Consider the following 18,632-nt stretch of genomic DNA (forward strand, 5'->3'; position numbering starts at 1 on the left):
CACAGAATCATGCCTGTTTTTAATTAAGTGCCATCTGAGGGCCTGGAGAACACGGGCATCTAATATTGCATTTCAGCCTTATCCCTTGTGTATGGTGATTTCTCCAGTTTCTCAATCTTTTGTTATGTACTGTAGACATTGATATATTTAAAGTCTTTGCAATTTTATGTTGAGAAACATTATTAAGAAATTGTTGGACATTTTTTAGAAGCTCTTTCTATACCCAACCATGTCAATGACCAGTTACTAAATCTTTTTGAGATGTGCTGCTGCCATCAATTTCAAAATTATCGTGTTTTTTTTTTTTTTTTTTTTTTTTTTCCCTTTTAAAACAGTACATTTCTCCATTTTAAACATTTGATAGGTTTTCTATTCTGAATAGAATATTGTTTTGTGAGGTTTGCAAATCATTGCATTCAGTTTTTATGTAGATTTTACACAATGTCCCAACTTAATTGGAATTGTAAGTCCTGAGAGATTCGGCCAACATTCAGTTGATCTGCGTCACAGAAAATCAGGGCACCTATGTCTCACATTCATCAGAAAGGCACCAGGAGTCTTTCAGCTCTAAAGAAGCAGGGCATATTTTGGCTTGAATGGAACTTCACATTTTGGCCTGTCCACCTGGCACCTTCCCGCCGGTGTCTTGGACCGGGGGGGGGGGGTGTATTCTACATTTAAAGTGGTCCGTAAACTACTTTTTTGTTAAATGCTGCCATTGTCTCTGTGCCTGTGTTCTGAGTGCCGGGCCCCTAACAATCAGCTGAGCGGCAGGAGCGGAGCTCATACAGGTACAATCGTGCAGTGTTTTTACAGAACACCAGCACAGGGACAATTATTATAATTTTATTATAATGGTGCAGAGAGGATGGCAGCATTTAAGATGTGAGATGAGCGTGGGAGGGGGAGAAGGACACAGGTGACAGCAGGCTGTGGCCAACGGAATCACGCAAATGGACCACAGTGTCAGGGCTCAGTAGCCATGATTGTTGTGGTCTGTTTGCAGAGGGGAGGGCATAACCAGGCAGGATCAGTCAGGTATTTCAGGTGATACGCGGGTCCAAATGACACAGCAAAAGCGCTTTAACTTTAAAGGCATCTGGACTCTCCATATTATTTATTTTTTATTTTTTTAAACCTGGATTTGGTTTTAGGCCCCTGTCACAGATAGAGGAGCACTGGGCAAGCATAGACCACCTAGCTTCCAGATGCACCAGCAAACTGCCTTAGTTTGTCATCAGGTCTAGGGATCATCAAACTACTGCAGTGGATGCTGCAGCTTCTGTGACTGAAACAGGATCCAAGAATAGAGGATGGGATGATGATGATGATTGAAAGGTCCACCCCCTTCATTCATTCATTCATAGATTGAAACGCAATCCTAGAAGCTCAAATATGGTTTCTGTGAATGGAGCAAAAACCCCAGCCACTCTGGAAGATTGTGGTTGTTATGGGCTGAGGAAGATTTCTACTAACAGAAAAGGAACCTGTAGGTTTTGTCCCTTGCACTGATTTTCCAGTTTTATTTATTGTAACTTAGACTTTAAGTGCAATATAGGGACTCTTTTTGTGCTCATAAACCAATTTAAAAAGTGCTTCTTAGCACCTCCTAAGTTATGCAATGGATATATTTAATTTCATTCCTTAAGTGTCAATAGATGTGACACGACAGAAAAATGAGGCAAACCAGTATTTGGGCCACAACAGCAGAAAAAAAAAAAAAAAAACCTGTCTCTAACCACTTCCCGCCCATAGGACATTATTTGACGTCCTTAGGTTAATGTGGTGATATCTGAATAATGCCTGCGGCTACAGGCATCATTCAAATATCTTTGTTTTCAGACAACTATTCCCTCCTAAAGTAAAAGCCACCCTAGATGCTATCTAGCCGCTGAAATGCTTTTACAGGCAGCAGTTGGGGACGTCCCCCCGCCACCCTTCAGTGTCCTTTCCAGGCTCTCCCGTGCAATCGGGAGGCCAGATTAACGATCCAGCGGTGGTGCCGGTTTACCATGGAGCGGGCTGGAGACCAGATGGTCCCCAGCCATCTCTGACCTTGGGAAGCCTAAAAGCGAACTTATAACATCACTTTCGCCTCTGGCAGATGTAAACACTGCCAGTTTTTGTGATCTCATGCTTTCCAGCTTAGAGGAGATATCTGTGGTCTTATGTTTACATTTCTTGTAATAGGAATAAAAGGGTTTTAAAAAAAATAAAGGGTCGAGATATATATATATATATATATATATATATATATATATATATATATATATATATATATATATATATATATATATATATATATATATATATATATATATAATAGTTTTTTATAACGCCAGAAAAGGAGGCTTTGGGTTGCTCTGTGCAAAACCGGTTGCTTACGTTCATTGGTGGACACAGCTTCTTATGGTTGACTATTGGGTTATATCCCTACCTACAGGAGTAGGACACTAGGCAGAAAAAAGAACATAGCACTGCCTATGGGCAGTCCCAGCTAATAGTCAACCCCCTCTCTGCTAGAAGCAGCTCGTGTGTGTGTGTGTGTGTGTGTGTGTGTGTTTGTTTGTTTGTTTTTCTCTGCCTAGTGAGGAGTAAGGACCTGGCTCCCTGCTGGGATCTGAAGTTCTGTTACTTCTACTTTTTTTTTTTTTTTTACCTGGAATTTTTCCTGCAAAGATCTTCTTTCAACAACCAGGCTGGGCGATTGGCTGGATAATCTAGATCCAGGAGGTCGCCCCAGTCTGGCCAGCACACGCACAGACTTTTAGCTACGTGCTGGGTTGTCCACATCTTGCCCCATCCTGGACCAGGGCGGCCAGCGAGTGAATGTATCGCGGGGACACATGACTGGACGCCTTTAGTCCTCGTCAGTGTTACCCTGACCGACAGCCCCCACTTTGGTGTATCTGTAAGTAGATGCCTCCTTCCCTGGACAGTGTTGGGCGTGGGTACTTCCTGGGGTGGTCGTCCCTATGGGGTTCTCCTCGATCCTCCCAGGCCTGCTCTCCTTCACCCTCCCCTGAAACGCCTTGGGCATGTTGAGGCCTGGGTGGCTGCTAGCACCTTTCTCCCCCCGCTCTGTTTTGGGGATACTGGCTAGACAGGGTAGGTGAGGCAACCCTGGTATTGCAGGTCGGGTGTTTTTAGCGTCCACATGGTAGCTTTCACTGTTGCAGGAGCCACCTCTCACGGGTCGAGTGCTCTGACGGCCAGCGTAGCCATCGGAAACTTCCTGAGAGCATGGGATCTTTTGCTCGTTTTTGCTCCTTGTGACCTTGGGCAGGTCGCTTTAATGTGCTGTGACCCAGGTCTTTTTTTCATGCCCTATGCGGTGGTGGCCCAACGCAACTTTAGGCCGCGGCTTTGCCTCCTTCCTAGATGGGCGCCACCGTGAGGGCAGACCTAGTGGAAGGGTCTGTGAGCAGCCGCCATCTTCCTCTAGGGCAGAGGCTCTCAACCTGGGGGTCGAATGACGATTTGCCAGGGGTCACCGAATCCTGGGCTGTTCCTGAAGCCCACACTGCTCTCCCAGTCTTTGCGTGGCCACCCAGTAGGGCTGTCCCTGGAGCCTGTGACTGCCCAGCTGGGCTGTTCCTGGAACCCGTGGCTGTCCACTTAGCCTCTATGCAGCTGCCCATTCAGTTCATGACATGCCTGGGGGGCAGAGACTAGAGGGTCAGCTGACTGGTGAGGAGTGTGAAGTGGGAGGGGCTGGAGGAGACCCTCTCTCCTGATTTCGTCATAGGTGTCACTGCTACAAGACACCACAAAGTCGGAGGCACAGTGAAACCGAAGACATTGAGTAACACTACCTGTGATTAAAGTTGCCATTAAAAGTCCCCACTACAGTAATCAGATCAGCAGATGACCTCAATCAAGAGCACCTAAGTTGGCTGATCAGAACTCCCCCCAGCACTGCCACTGATCCCACCCCCCACCAGCACTGCCACTCATCCCATTTCCCCCACCCGCCACCAAGGAGTAAGAGGAGGAATAAAAATAGAGAATACATGGAAGGGAGAGGAAAAGAGGGGGAGGAACAAAGAATTAGGACAGAGAGAGATAAAAGGAGAACAAAGAATGGTATATCCTAAAATGTACCATAAGGGGTTTTAATACTGTACAAGTAGAAGGGACTCAGGGAGCGCTAAATGTCCATGGGTTAGGGGCGCAAATTGCTTGTCTTGCCTTGGGTGCTGACAACCCACGCTATGAAAATAATTTTACTGTTAGGGGTCCGCACAACTTGGGAAATTTTATCAAGGGGTCACAGCACTAAGAGGGTTGAGAACCACTGCTCTAAGGAATCCGTCCCCCTCTCCTTTCCCTCTGTCCCACTCGCTGGCGGCGACGAGGGAAGGCGGGGAAGCCGGCTTGCGGTCTGTGGCCTTGCATTGTTTTATCCCGCGGGCCCTCCGCTATGCCCTCGGTGGAACGGAGCTAAGGGGAGGGACAGCGGGTGGCCTAGGGTGTGGCCCTGTTACTGCTACTGCTCACCCTCCGTCTTCTAATGCCGGCCTGTAGCTGTGACCCTCCGCATGAGGCCACAGTGGCAGCCTTTTTTGGCGTGGTTTTGGCCAACCGGCGATAAGGTTGGCAGATGCTGTCCCCATATGGGAGTCCTAGGACTCATATGGCGAGCGGGATGCTGTTTGGTCAGGTGGCAAGTGAGGTTACCCCCTCCCCCCCATTTGGGGCGCTCTAGGGGTTCAACAGAATGGATTCTGGCCAGACACTACAGTAGTCCAGGGCTCTTTGTTCCAGGTACTGACGCGGCGCCACACAGCTGCTTTGTGCTGGCGTGTTGTAGGGGTATTACTTCCACCCTTTTGTGCTGCCGTGAATGGCAGTTCTGCCGCTATTGTACATTGAGAAGCTATGCTTTTAAGTGGCTGGTGATGGGGGGGGGGGGGGGGGGGGAGGAGTGCTGTGAGGGACCTCCTATGGGTTCTCCTTTGACCCTCGTTTCTTGGCTAAGATCAAGATAGTATCTGTCCTTATCAGTTTATAGCTAGTACGTTCCCTATTTGGGGGCTATATATTTAATACATTTCTACACCAGGGGGTTGGAAGTGGAGCTTGCTCTGTTCATCCTGCAAAAGTGGGGGAGGTGCTGCAGAGCATTAGGCAAGGGAGTAGCGGCTCCACCCTCTCCTGCCTCTGCAGCCTTGCCAGGTCATGCGTCCGGCTCTACCGCTGCATTCGTAGTCCTGCTCACAGGTCTAACTGCCGCGTTCCCTGACTTTCGATAACTTGGATGGGTCCTCTGCTGCTGCATTTGTGGTGTGTGGGAAGGCGCTGGTGGACGCACTTATCACCTCCCGTGTGTGAAAACCTGACACTCGGAGATGCTACTAGGGCAGCTGTCGATGGGTCTGTCCCCTTGGCACACAGGCCGCCCCGTGCAACAATGTTTTTTCCTTGTCGCTCTTCTTTTGCAAATCATCTACAGGGGGGATCAGTTGGTGAGACCCAGTTTGATCCTGAAACAGTTTGCCTGTGGTGGAATACCCCAGGTATGGGGAGGCTGGTCCTCCATCTCCACAAGAGGGTATCGAGTTTCGTGGTGAACATGATGGCTCGTTTGGCGGTTGCCATGGATGCTTCCTGATAACGTTGTCATTGTTTGTTTTGTTTTTTTTGTTTGTTTTTTTTCCCCCCATCTTTCCTCTCTGAAGTATCGTCATCTGCTGTGCTACGCAGGTTGTGTGCCGCAGAGATTCTGGTAGCCTGGTGGCTTTCGTCCCCTGATGCACCGGTGATGTGCGGATCGTCCTGGATGCCGATGGCAGTTTCCTCCTGGGGGATTTTCTGTTCTGAGGGCCGACATTCTCGTTTAGTGTTGCAGGCCTTGTTGGCATTGCTTTGGAAGCCAGATTCTGGGGGACAGGAGGTTGCCTTCCCCCGTCATTCTCACCCTGTGGAGGACGAATAGATTCGCTTCTTTAGGGATGTTCCATCGTTCTGGGTGGGGACTTCATCTTTAGGTGTAGGGCTGTTTTTTTTTTATTTATTTATTTTTTTCCCGCTATCCGTGTGCCCTTTCGGGGGCTCGGATCTTGGTAGTTTTGCCCTGTATACATTAAGGGCAGGTTTTGTTTACCCGTGTGTTTTTTTGTTTTTTTTTTTTTGTTTTGTGTTTTTTTGTTTTTGTTCCTACATTCCCTAGTTTCTCTTTCTTTTTTTCTTCTTTTTTTTTTTTTTTTTTTTTTTTTCCCCCAAAAGCTGAGGTCTGCTATTTTTTGCCTGGATGAGGACCTGTGTCCTTTCTTTCGCTTACTTCGGAGGTTGCTCTGTTTCCAGTTGTTTTTCAGCTAGTTTGTATTTACCTATCTGTCTTGGGCTCCTTTTGGAGGTCAGTTTCTGCCTTTTTGAAGTGCAGGTGGCCTGGTTATGGGTTGCGGTCTTCTCTGCTGCTGTTTCTCATGCTTTCTTGTGGTCTGTTGTGTAGGCCTCTGTGTTTTGGGGTTGGTTTCTTTTCCCTTTCCCCATTATGGCGTGTTTCACCTGGGCGATTTGTGCTCCAGGGTATTCCGACATCGGGGGTCTGCTTTTCATGACTACATGGTGCCTACGCAGGAGTATATGTATGCCTTTTTATTAGGTTTGCTTTTTACTGTGCACATCTTCGCCTGAGTGTTCATCTGCACAGTCCTGCTGGCGATAGTTGTATCCCCTGTCATTCTCTGGGGATTCTCTGGTGGTGGTGTGTTTTTCTTCTCTGCTTACCCCTGAATGTGGCACTACTTTGGGACATCCCAATGGTCAAGCATAAGAAGGAGCTGTGTCTGTCAATGAATGTAAGAGAACTGGATTTTTGTTACTCACCGTAAAATCTCTTTCTCTGAGTTCATTGATGGACAGGGCACTGACCACTCCGTGTGTGTGTGTGTGTGTGTGTGTGTGTGTGTGTGTGTGTGTGTGTGTGTGTGTGTGTGTGTGTTTTTTTTTTTTTTTTTTTCTCTCTCTACTTGTTCTGCTTTGTTACAAACTGAGCTGCTTCTGGCAGAGAGGAGGTTGACTATCAGCTAGGACTGCCCATAGGCGGTGCTATATTTTTAATTTTTTTTTTCCTTGCCTAGTGTCCTACTCCTGTAGGTGGCGATATAACCCAATGGTCAAGCATAAGAAGGAGCTGTGTCCGTCAATGAACTCAGAGAAAGGGATTTTACAGGTAGTAACAAACCCGTTTTTACCAGTGTAGTTACTGTTATAGTATTTATTTTATTTTTTTCGCTGTGAATTGGTGAAAAATAAGGTAATATAGTGGTAATACCTGTACTATTACATTATAACAAAAGTTAAAAGGGGATGACGCTTTTATGTGTTTTGCTTACTTTAACAAAATGCTTGAATTGAATTTTGACCATTATCCAATATCAAAGGAATTTTTGGTATTATCTGTTGCAAAATAAAATAAGAAAGGTTATGTGAGGGGCTTATGAGATTTGTTTGTACACAGCTCTAAGAATATTAATGATTTCTGAGAAATATTTCTCACATGCGTCAGACCGCTCATATGCTAGCCAGATCTATGGACATAGAACAGGAAAGGGACACGTTGCAGAAACATAAGCAAATTAGTACTTGGTTGAACAGTGTGTACTGTAGCTTATGATTATCAACAAGGTACTGAGCACAAGCCAGAGTATATTGAGTCCATTGTCCTACTTTACCGTTTGAAGATTTTATTTTAAAAGTCTTTATTTTAAAGATTTAAAATCTTTAAAATAAAGATTTATTTATTTTAAAGATTTTATTTTAAAGCGTGTGTGTGTGGTTTTTTTTTTTTTTTTTTTTTTTTTAACACTTTCTAGCTAGGGGAGATCAGATCAGCGAATGGATTTTCACTGGTCTCCCTCCACTCCACCCAGCAAAACAAACCATGCAGGTGGGACAGCGGAGCCTGGGAAGGATGGCAGAGGGAAACTTGCACTGGGTGGGGGGCAAACTCTGGGAGTCACGAAAAGCGAACGGGCAGCCCGTTCACTTTCACGCCAACATTTGGCTTATGGAGTGTACGCACAGGAGTGTGCGTGTAAAACCCCTCGCTATCACTCCACTGTAGGACATATGGTAGTGGTGGTTAAAGCGGCAATTGGGCATGTTTCAGCTTAAGCATTTAAAAAAAAATACTGTTCCTGGCCTAATAGAATTTAATTTATTTGTTTCCTTTTTGCAATGGTATATGTTCCCCAAGTCAGTGCCCAGCCACAAGCTATTTTTAGCTCCTTGCCTATCAGCCCAGAAAATGTAACCTTTTTTAATTTGACAGATTCGGCTGCCATTGAATGTAATGTGTTTCAGAATCCGAACCCAAACTTCTTAACCTTTAACATTATCATATAATAATTGCGATTTCTCCACTTCATCTAGTCTTTCACTTTCTACGTTTTTAGTATATAATATGTCTTTTGAATATCTATTTTACATAGTCTTTCTATAGTTCCCTTTTAAAATTATGTAAATGAAGCTAAAACTAGGCCTATAGCACTATGAATAAATTGGACCTTTTGCATAGTGATCGCATCCTACAGTGCCTTGCAAAAGTATTCACCCCCTTGGCTTTTTACCTATTTTGTTACATTACAGCCTTTAGTTCAATGTTTTTTTTAATCTGAATTATATGTGATGGATCCGAACACAATAGTCTAAGTTGGTGAAGTAAAATTAGAAAAATATATACATAAAACAATTTTTCAGAAATAAAAAACTGATAATTGGCATGTGTGTATGTATTCACCCCCTTTGTTATGAAGCCCATAAAAAGCTCTGGTGCAACCAATTACCTTCAGAAGTCACATAATTAGTGAAATTATGTCCACCTGTGTGCAATCTGTCACATGATTTGTCATTACATATACACACCTTTTTTAAAAGGCCCCAGAGGCTGCAACACCTAAGCAAGAGGCACTACTAACCAAACACTGCCATGAAGACCAAGGAACTCTCCAAACAAGTAGGGGACAATGTTTGAGAAGTACAAGTCAGGGTTAGGTTATAAAAAAAAATCCAACTCTTTGATCCCTAGGAGCACCATCAAATCTATCAACCAAATGGAAAGAACATGGCACAACAGCAAACCTGCCAAGAGACGGCCGCACACCAAAACTCACGGACCGGGCAAGGAGGGCATTAATCAGAGAGGCAGCACAGAGACCTAAGGTAACCCTGGAAGAGCTGCAGAGTTCCACAGCATAGACTGGAGTATCTGTACATAGGACAACAATAAGCATACACTCCATAGATTTGGACTTTATGGCAGAGTGGCCAGAAGAAAGCCATTACTTTAGCAAAAAACAAAATGACACGTTTTGAGTTTGCTAAAAAGGCATGTGGGAGACTCCCAAAATGTATGGAGGAAGGTGCTCTGGTCTAATGAGACTAAAATTGAACTTTTTGGCCATCAAAGAAAACGCTATGTCTGGCGCAAACCCAACCCAACCCATCACATCACCCAAAGAACACCATCCCCACAGTGAAGCATGGTGCTGGCAGCATCATGCTGTGGGGATGTTTTCCAGCAGTCAGGACTGGGAAACTGGCCAGAGTTGAGGGAAAGATGAATGGTATTAAATGCAGGGATATTCTTGAGCAAAACCTGTACCACTCTGTGTGATTTGAGGCTAGGACGAAGGTTCACCTTTCAGCAGGACAATGACCCCAAACACACTGCTAAAGCAACACTTGAGTGGTTTAAGGGAAAACATGTAAATGTGTTGGAATGGCCTAGTCAAAGCCCAGACCTCAATCCAATAGAAAATCTGTGGTCAGACTTAAAGATTGCTGTTCACAAGCGCAATCGATCCAACGTGAAGGAGCTGGAGTAGTTTTGCAAGGAGGAATGGGAAAAATCCCAGTGGTAAGATGTGGCAAGCTCATAGAGACTTATCCAAAGCGACTTGTAGCTGTGATAGCCGCAAAAGGTTACTCTACAAAGTATTGACTTTGGGGGGGTGAATAGTTATGCACTTTGACTTTTTCTGTTATGTTGTCCTATTTGTTGTTTGCTTCACAATAAAAAAAAAAAAATAAAAAAAAAAAAAAAAAAATCTTCAAAGTTGTGGGAGTGTTCTGTAAATTAAATAATGCAAATCCTTAAACAATCCATGTTAATTCCAGGTTGTGAGGCAACAAAACACAAAAAATGCCAAGGGGGGGGGGTGAAAACTTTTGCAAGGCACTGTACGTTGACTATACATATGCTTCTCCTCATCCTGCTCTCTTCTCCTGTCAATGGTCAGTATTTCCCGGTCCAGTATTGTTCTCTCTCCCACGCCGAGGTCTCCTGTAAAGTGGTCTGCAAGATATGAAATTGGGTATACAGTGCATCCGCAAAGTTTTCTTAGCACTTTTTCCACATTTTTGTTATGTTATAGCCTTATTCCAAAATGGATTAAATCAATTTTCCTTAAAATTCTACAAACCATACCCTATGACTTTGTGAAAGAAGTTTGTTTTGAAGTCTTTGCAACAGTATTAAAATTTAAAAAACGAAAAAAATCACAGGTACGTAAGTATTCACAGCCTTTGCCATGACACTCAAATTTTAGCTCAGCTGCATCCTGTTTCCACTGATCATCCCTGAGATGTTTCTACAACTTGACTGGAGTCCACCTCTGGTAAATTCAGTTGATTGGACATGATTTGGAAAGGCAAACACCTGTCTATATAAGGTCCCACAGTTAACAGTGCATGTAGAACACAAATCAAGCAATAAAGTCCAAGGAATTGTCTGCAGACCTCCGACAGGACTGTATCGAGGCATAGATCGCACAGTGGTGTAGTGGGTAGCACTTTCGCCTAGCAGTAAGAAGGGTCGCTGGTTCAAATCCCAACCACGATACTACCTGCCTGGAGTTTGCATGTTCTCCCTGTGCCTGCGTGGGTTTTCTCCGGGTACTCCAGTTTCCTCCCACACTCCAAAAGACATGCTGGTAGGTTAATTGGCTTCTATCTAAATTGGCCCTATGAATGTGAGTTAGGGACTGATGTGAATGTACAATGTATATGTAAAGCACTGCGTAAACTGACAGTGCTATATAAGTACCTTAAATAAATAAAATAAAATAGATCTGGGGAACGGTACAGAAAAATGCCTGCAGCATTGAAGGTCCCAATGAGCGCAGTGGCCTCCGTCATCCGTAAATGGAAGAAGTTTGGAACCACCAGAACTCTTTCTAAAACGGGCCGCCCAGCCAAACTGAGCGATTTGGGGTTAGAAGAGCCTTAGGCAGGCAGGTGACGAAGAACCCGATGTTCATGCTGACAAAGCTCCAGCGTTTCTCTGTGTCGAGAGGAGAACCTTCTAGAAGAACAACCATCTCTGCAGCATTCCACCACTCAGGCCTGTATGGTAAATTGGCCAGACGGAATCCACTCCTCAGTAAAAGGCACATGACAGCCCCCCTGGAGTTTGCCAAAAGGCACCAGAAGGTCTCAGACCATGAGAATCAAAATTCTCTGGTTTGATGAAACAAAGATTGAACTCTTTTTGGCCTGAAATTCAAGCGTCATGTCTAGAGGAAACCAGGCACTGCTCATCACCTGGCCAAGACCATCCCTTCAGTAAACCATGGTGGTGGCAGCATCATGCTGTGGGGATGTTTTTCAGCAGCAGGAACAAAGGAGTGCCCACGGGACAACTCTATGAATGTCCTTGAGTGGCCCAGCCAGTGACCAGACTTGAACCCGATTGAACATCTCTGGAGAGATCTGAAAATGGCTGTGCACTGAAGCTCTCTATCCAACCTGATGGAGCTTGAGATGTCCTGCAAAGAAGAATGGGAGAAACTGCCCAAAAAATAGGTGTGCCCCCAAGCTTGTAGTATTATACTCAAAAAGATTTGAGGCTGTAATTGGTAGACCAAGTGAGAACAATTACAGTCAGGTCCATAAATATTGGGACATCGACACAATTCTAATCTTTTTGGCTCTATACACCACCACAATGGATTTGAAATGAAACTAACAAGATGTGCTTTAACTGCAGACTTTCAGCTTTCATTTGAGGGTATTTACATCCAAATCAGGTGAATGGTGTAGGAATTACAACAGTTTGTATATGTGCCTCCCACTTTTTAAGGGACCAAAAGTAATAGGACAATTGGCTGCTCAGCTGTTCCATGGCCAGGTGTGTGTTATTCCCTCATTATCCCATTTGCAAGGAGCAGATAAAAGGTCCAGAGTTCATTTCAATTGTGCTATTTGCATTTGGAATCTGCTGTCAACTCTCAATATGAGATCCAAAGAGCTGTCACTATCAGTGAAGCAAGCCATCATTGGGCTGAAAAAACAAAACAAACCCATCAGAGATAGCAAAAACATTAGGTGTGGCCAAATCAACTGTTTGGAACATCCTTAAAAAGAAAGAAGGCATCGGTGAGCTCAGCCACACCAAAAGACCCAGAAGACCATGGAAAACAACTGTGGTGGATGACTGAAGAATTCTTTCCCTGGTGAAGAAAACACCCTTCACAACAGTTGGCCAGATCAAGAATACTCTCCAGGAGGTGGGTGTATGTGTGTCAAAGTCATCAGTCAAGAGAAGACTTCACTAGAGTGAATACAGGGGGGTTCACCACAAGATGTAAACCATTGGTGAGCCTCAAAAACAGAAAGGCCAGATTAGAGTTTGCCAAACAACATCTAAAAAAAGCTTTCAGTCCTGGAACAACATCCTATGAACAGATGAGACCAAGATCAACTTGAACCAGAGTGATGGGGAGAGAAGAGTATGGAGAAGGAAAGGAACTGCTCATGATCCAAAGCATACCACCTCATCAGTGAAGCATGGTGGTGGTAGTGTCATGGCGTGGGCATGTATGGCTGCCAATGGAACTGGTTCTCTTGTATTGATGATGTGACTGCTGACAAAAGCAGCAGGATGAATTCTGAAGTGTTTCGGGCAATATCTGCTCATATTCAGCAAAATGCTTCGGAACTCATTGGACGGCGCTTCACAGTGCAGATGGACAATGACCCGAAGCATACTGCGGAAGCAACCAAAGAGTTTAAGGGAAAGAAGTGGAATGTTATGCAATGGCCAAGTCAATCACCTGACCTGAATCCAATTGAGCATGCATTTCACTTGCTGAAGACAAAACTGAAGGGAAAATGCCCCAAGAACAAGTAGGAACTGAAGACAGTTGCAGTAGAGGCTTGGCAGAGCAACACCAGGGATGAAACCCAGCGTCTGGTGATGTCTAGACTTCAGGCTGTAATTGACGGCAAAGGATTTGCAACCAAGTGTTAAAAATTTAAAGTTTGGTTGATTGTTAATCTGTCCCATTACTTTTGGTCCCTTTTTAAAAAGTGGGAGGCACATATACAAACTGTTGTAATTCCTACACCGTTCAACTGATTTGGATGTAAATACCCTCAAATTAGAGCTGAAAGTCTGCAGTTAAAGCACATCTTGTTAGTTTCATTTCAAATCCATTGTGGTGGTGTATAGAGCCAAAAAGATTAGAATTGTGTCAATGTCCAAATATTTATTGGCCTGACTGTAGCTGCACACCAACATCTGTCCAACAGGTTTATTGAAAGACTGCCACCAGGACTAAAACACACCAAGAGGTGATGACGTTTCACACATACATTGTCCTTCTTCAAAACCCCTGTAATTGTAATTGGTGCCAAAGGTGCTTCAAGTATTTGAGCAAAGGCTGTGAATACTTATGTACATGTAAATTTATTTTTAGTTTTTTATTTATTTTTGAAATAATACATTTGCAAAGATTTCAAACAAACTTTTTTCATGTTGTCATTATGAGGTATTGTTTTCTCAAATTCTACAATCCATTTGGAATAAGGCTGTAACATAACAAAATGTGGAAAAAGTGAAGCACTGTGAATACTTTCCAGATGCACTGTAGCTGCTTACATTCGTTGTAATAAACATTTAAAGTGATTTTGTAAAGCTTTAATTTGTTATTAAAATATTAAACGCCATCTTCACTTGCTCTGTGCATGGGTTTTGCACAGAGCAGCCCCTGGTCCTCCTCTTTTTTTTTTTTTTTTTGGGGTCTCCTGGCAGCACTTTTGGCTCCTTCTCTTCGGTGAATGCCCCCATATAAAGCGGCTTTTTATGGGGGCCATTGTGCGTGCTCAATTGTGAGGCACATGCTCCCACTTTCTCGTCACAATTTTTGACAGCAGTGGGAGCCAATGGCTCTCACTGCCATCAGTCTGCTCTCCTGAGGAGGAAGAGAATAGACAGCTGCTACTCTCTAGCACAGCGCTGAATCAAATTGAATTTTTTTTTTAAACCTTTTTTAATGCAGAAAATGCAAAAAAAAAATAAAAAATCCTTAAAGCTGAATTCCAACTTTCTCTTCACTAGAACGGAATCGGATGACCAGTCCCAGCATAGATCATACCTCTGTACCATGTTTCTTTTGTCTGCAGATCCCCAGATGTTCTGGGTTTAGTTGTTGCTTTGTATCGTGTGACACTGCTGATAGACTTTGTCTCTTCCACAGCCACGTCCTGTAGCAGCTAGAGTCTGTGACACTCCCCTTTTGTAGTCTGTCAGACTCTGAAAATGTGTAACTTTCTTCATATCTCTGATGGTGGGTGGGATGGAAACCATCATAATTGGCATTCAATCCCACCTATAGGAAGAATCTACACCAAGTCCCGCTTCACAGATCACAGCATTATTCAAGAAGGAAACCCTTTATAAAATATACACAACTTGTTATGATAGCTAGCTGTGCTGCTGCTAGGCGGGACTGAATGGATCACAATTAGAATTTAATCCCGCCCAGTTAAATATGCCGACCAGTGTAAACAGGGAGAGTCCCACCTCTGAGATCCCGCCCTTCTCTCTGTGACGTGATTAATTTACATATAAAGGAAATGCCTTCATAATAACCTTTTCATAGCTCTTCCTCTGTAGTCGTGCAGTAAGCCATTATTCTTTGGCATGCTGCAAGACAAGGGGAGGTATGACACATTTACACCTTTCACCACCCACATGAAGGCCTGGACCCACACACATCTCCCAGAACTGGTATAATTGACTCCCATTGCCTTCCCTGAAACTACAGAGGCTCAAAGGATCATGGGAGATTAGTATCAGGACTGGAAAAGGAAGAAAATCGGAAGTCAGAACTTTGAAATTCAGCCAGGTGGAGGAGTAACATCACAGACCCAGTTTATAGCTGTATATAGCTAAAGAAGCATTTTTGAAAAAAATGTAAAAAAGAAAATTAAAATGTTAAAAAAAAAAAAAAAAAAAAAAGTTTAACATTTTGAATAAAGTTATTTTTAAACTTTTTTTTTTTTTTTTTTTTTTTTTTTTTTTCACCAGTCAGTATCCCCGAACACCGCCACACCAGTCATATAATGACTTTGTATTGCTCTGGTGACCGTATGTAATGGGGGGGGGGGGGGAGAGAAAAACTATTTGTTTCTTAATTTTCCAAAGATTTGTAACAAAGTTGCAACTTCAAAAAACATGCCTCTTATATGCCTCAAACTGTCTACGTTTTAAGGGCCTCAAGAATTGAGATGGGCCATCAGTACATCATCAGTTTTCTAATAAAAATATATATATATATATATATATATATATATATATATATATATATATATATATATATATATATATATATATATATATATATATATATATATAAAATTTGTTTGTTGGTTGATGCTATAACTTTAGAGGGGTTGCAAACCCTTGAGGTTTTTCACCCTAATGTATTCTATGCATTAAGGTGAAAAACCTTCTGTAGTGCAGCAGCCCCCCTTTCACTTACCTGAACCCGATCGTTCCATCGACGGGAAAGAGGACAGCAGCTCCAGCTGCTGTCTCGGGTCCTCATTGCATAGATTGATAGTAGCCCAGCCATTGGCTCCTGCTGCTGTCAATCAAATCCAGTGACACGGGGGGCAGGGCCGAGTCCTCCCGTCTGTGTCAATGGACGCAGCAGCAAGACTCGGGAGCTCACCCGCACGGGTGTCCTCTTGGAATGCGGGTCTCCGAGGGGGCACTCGATGCATGGAGAGCCAGGAGAGAAAGATCGGGGCCAATCTGTGCAAAGCCCTTGCACAGAGGAGGCAAGTATAACATGTTTGTTTAAAAAAAAAAAAAAAAAAAAAAAACGAAACTTTACAACCCCTTTTAACACACACCAATTAATATACACTAATTGTTATTTTTTTTTTTTACCAAAGACGAGCAGCAGAATACATTTGGGACTACATTTAATGATGGCATTTTATTAAATGTTTTATAACAGACATTTTATTTTTATTTTTTTTCCAAAATAATTGGTCTTTTTTTCGTTTTTATATAGCAAAAATAAACCCAGTGGTGATCCAAAATACCACCAAAATAAAGCTCTGTGTGAAAAAAATTTGTCAATTTCATTTGGGTACAGTGTTGCTTGGTGACACAATTGGCAGTTAAAGTAGCGCTCTGCTGAAGAGCAAAAAAAAGGCCTGGCCATGAAGGGGGTAAATACTTTCACTGTTTATATGACGTGCACGCTGTGTGTGTGTGTGTGTGTGTGTGTGTGTGTGTGTATGTGTATTACATACCTGGTGTTAAGAAAACAATCAGTACACAAATCTTGTGTACTTATTGTCCAGGAGACATGTAAACTGGAGACAGAGCGCACAACCAACTTGTCCAGTAAATTTATTTGTTTATATTTATCTATTATAAATAATAGAACAAGGCTCGGTTCACACTAGGGGCGGCACGACTTGCAGGTCGCCTCACCGAGGCGACCTGCACACGACTGCCTGGGCGACTTGCAAAACGACTTCTGTATCGAAGTCTATGAAAGTCGCCCCCAAAGTAGTACAGGAACCTTTTTCTAAGTCGGAGCGGTGTGGCCATCTATTCATTTGGACCACTTACTCCAGTGATGTTCCGGCTGTGGGCACAAAAGGCATCTCTCAGCTCATCCTCTAGTGTTTTTGTTCAGTAGTCTATCTGCGGTTGAATAATGGACCCAGACATACTATAATTTAAGGTGTTTATCCCAGTTGTCTCCCTCCCTAGCCTGCATCTCCTCCATAAGCATGACGTCATTGAGGATGGCACTCCACCTATGGTGGGGGGGGGGGGGGGTTACTTCAGATTACCAATATTTTGTGATCATCTGTTGCTAGAATTGGTGCTTTTCACTCTAATGTTCATTGATGCCATGTGTAGTATGATGACAGTTTACATATACGTGCGGGACCTACGTGTGTGTGAGAGAGCATCCCTTGTGTTGGCATGGGTGGTGACAGGCCCTCTTTATGGAGAGATCTGGGGACTGTTGAAATCTCCTTCCACCTCCTATATCCGGATTGTGGTTGCAGCCATGAACCAGAGATTCACGCTCTCCTCAAAAGATGTACAACTATATGTCCTAAGGGTGGGAAGTGGTTAAGGGCCTGTGTCAGCGGGATTTTGTTTACGCCACACAGGTTTTGCATTGCCATACAAGTCTATGGAAATTCAAAACTCCCTTGAAGCAGGTCAGAAGGATTTAAACTGCAGGTCAAATACACTTGTCAGTGTGAATTTTGAATGAGTGTTGTCTGGGGGTCTGATTTAAGTTTTGGAACTGTTCTGTTTTTTGGCATCCAAAAATGTTATTTATTTATTTTTTTTACTTGTTTTTAAATAACAATTGCACGGTCATGCTACACTGTACCCAAACTACATTTTTATTCCCACAAATAGAGCTGTCTTTTGGTGGTATTTGATCCCCGCTACGGTTTTTATTTTTTGCTAAACGAATAAAAAAAAAAAAAAAAAAAATTTAAAATAAAGAAAAAAAAATTTCTTTTGTTTTTGTTATAAAATTTGGTAAATACGCAAGTTTTCTCCTTCACTGATGGACACTGATAAGCTGCACTGATAAGACGGCACCGATGAGGTGATGGGCACTGATATGCGGCATTGATCGGTGGAGCTGGTTGGCACTGATGGGCAACAGTGATGGGTACTTATGGGTGGCACTGATGGCTGGCACTGATTTCACTGATAGGCATCACTGGTGGCACTGGCGGGCATTTTTCATTGGCACTGATTGGCAGCAGCCTGGGCACTGAGTGGCATACCTGGTGGTCCAGTGTGGTGGCCATCCCTGTGGTCCTAGCAGCATCCTGGTGTTCCTGGGTGGGCATCCGAGGAGGGGGCTGCGCTGATAATCAGCACAGACCCACCTGTCAGGAGATCAGCTCTCCTCTACTTGCGTCTGTCAGACGCAAGTGAGGAAAAGCCAATCAACGGCTCTTCCTGTTTACATAGTGATCAGCCATGATTGGACACGGCTGATCATGTGGTAAAGAGTCTGTCAGAGACTCTTTACCTAGATCGGAGTTGCAGTGTGTCAGACTGACACGCCGCAACAGCGATCGGCATGCAGCGGCTTGATATCCTATATATTCTTTATCCTCTTGACGGGTATGGCGATTCGCGCAGGAGAGCCGACCTGCCACAGTATATCATATGACATCCGTCAGGATATCGCATCCACTTTGCTGAAGTCATTTTGCTATATGGCGGGTGGCAAGTGGTTAGCCCCAGAAGGATTTGCCTTTTCATGGCCAGGCCATGATTTCTGGGTGGGACAAAAGATCCTCAATGGAAGATTCCATGAGCTCGATGGTCA

At 43.7% G+C, this 18,632-nt stretch overlaps 1 protein-coding gene and 1 pseudogene across 1 annotated transcript in view; both read left to right on the top strand.

Annotated features, from left to right (window-relative positions):
• The window catches only part of TMEM248 (transmembrane protein 248), a 100,571-nt gene that overhangs the window by 32,059 nt on the left and 49,880 nt on the right, over positions 1–18,632 (top strand). The window lies entirely within an intron of this gene.
• LOC141130795 (U2 spliceosomal RNA) lies at positions 4,965–5,129 on the top strand (annotated as a pseudogene).

This window comes from Aquarana catesbeiana, linkage group LG02 (assembly GCF_042186555.1).
Source record: "Aquarana catesbeiana isolate 2022-GZ linkage group LG02, ASM4218655v1, whole genome shotgun sequence".
Classification (NCBI taxonomy): domain Eukaryota; kingdom Metazoa; phylum Chordata; class Amphibia; order Anura; family Ranidae; genus Aquarana; species Aquarana catesbeiana.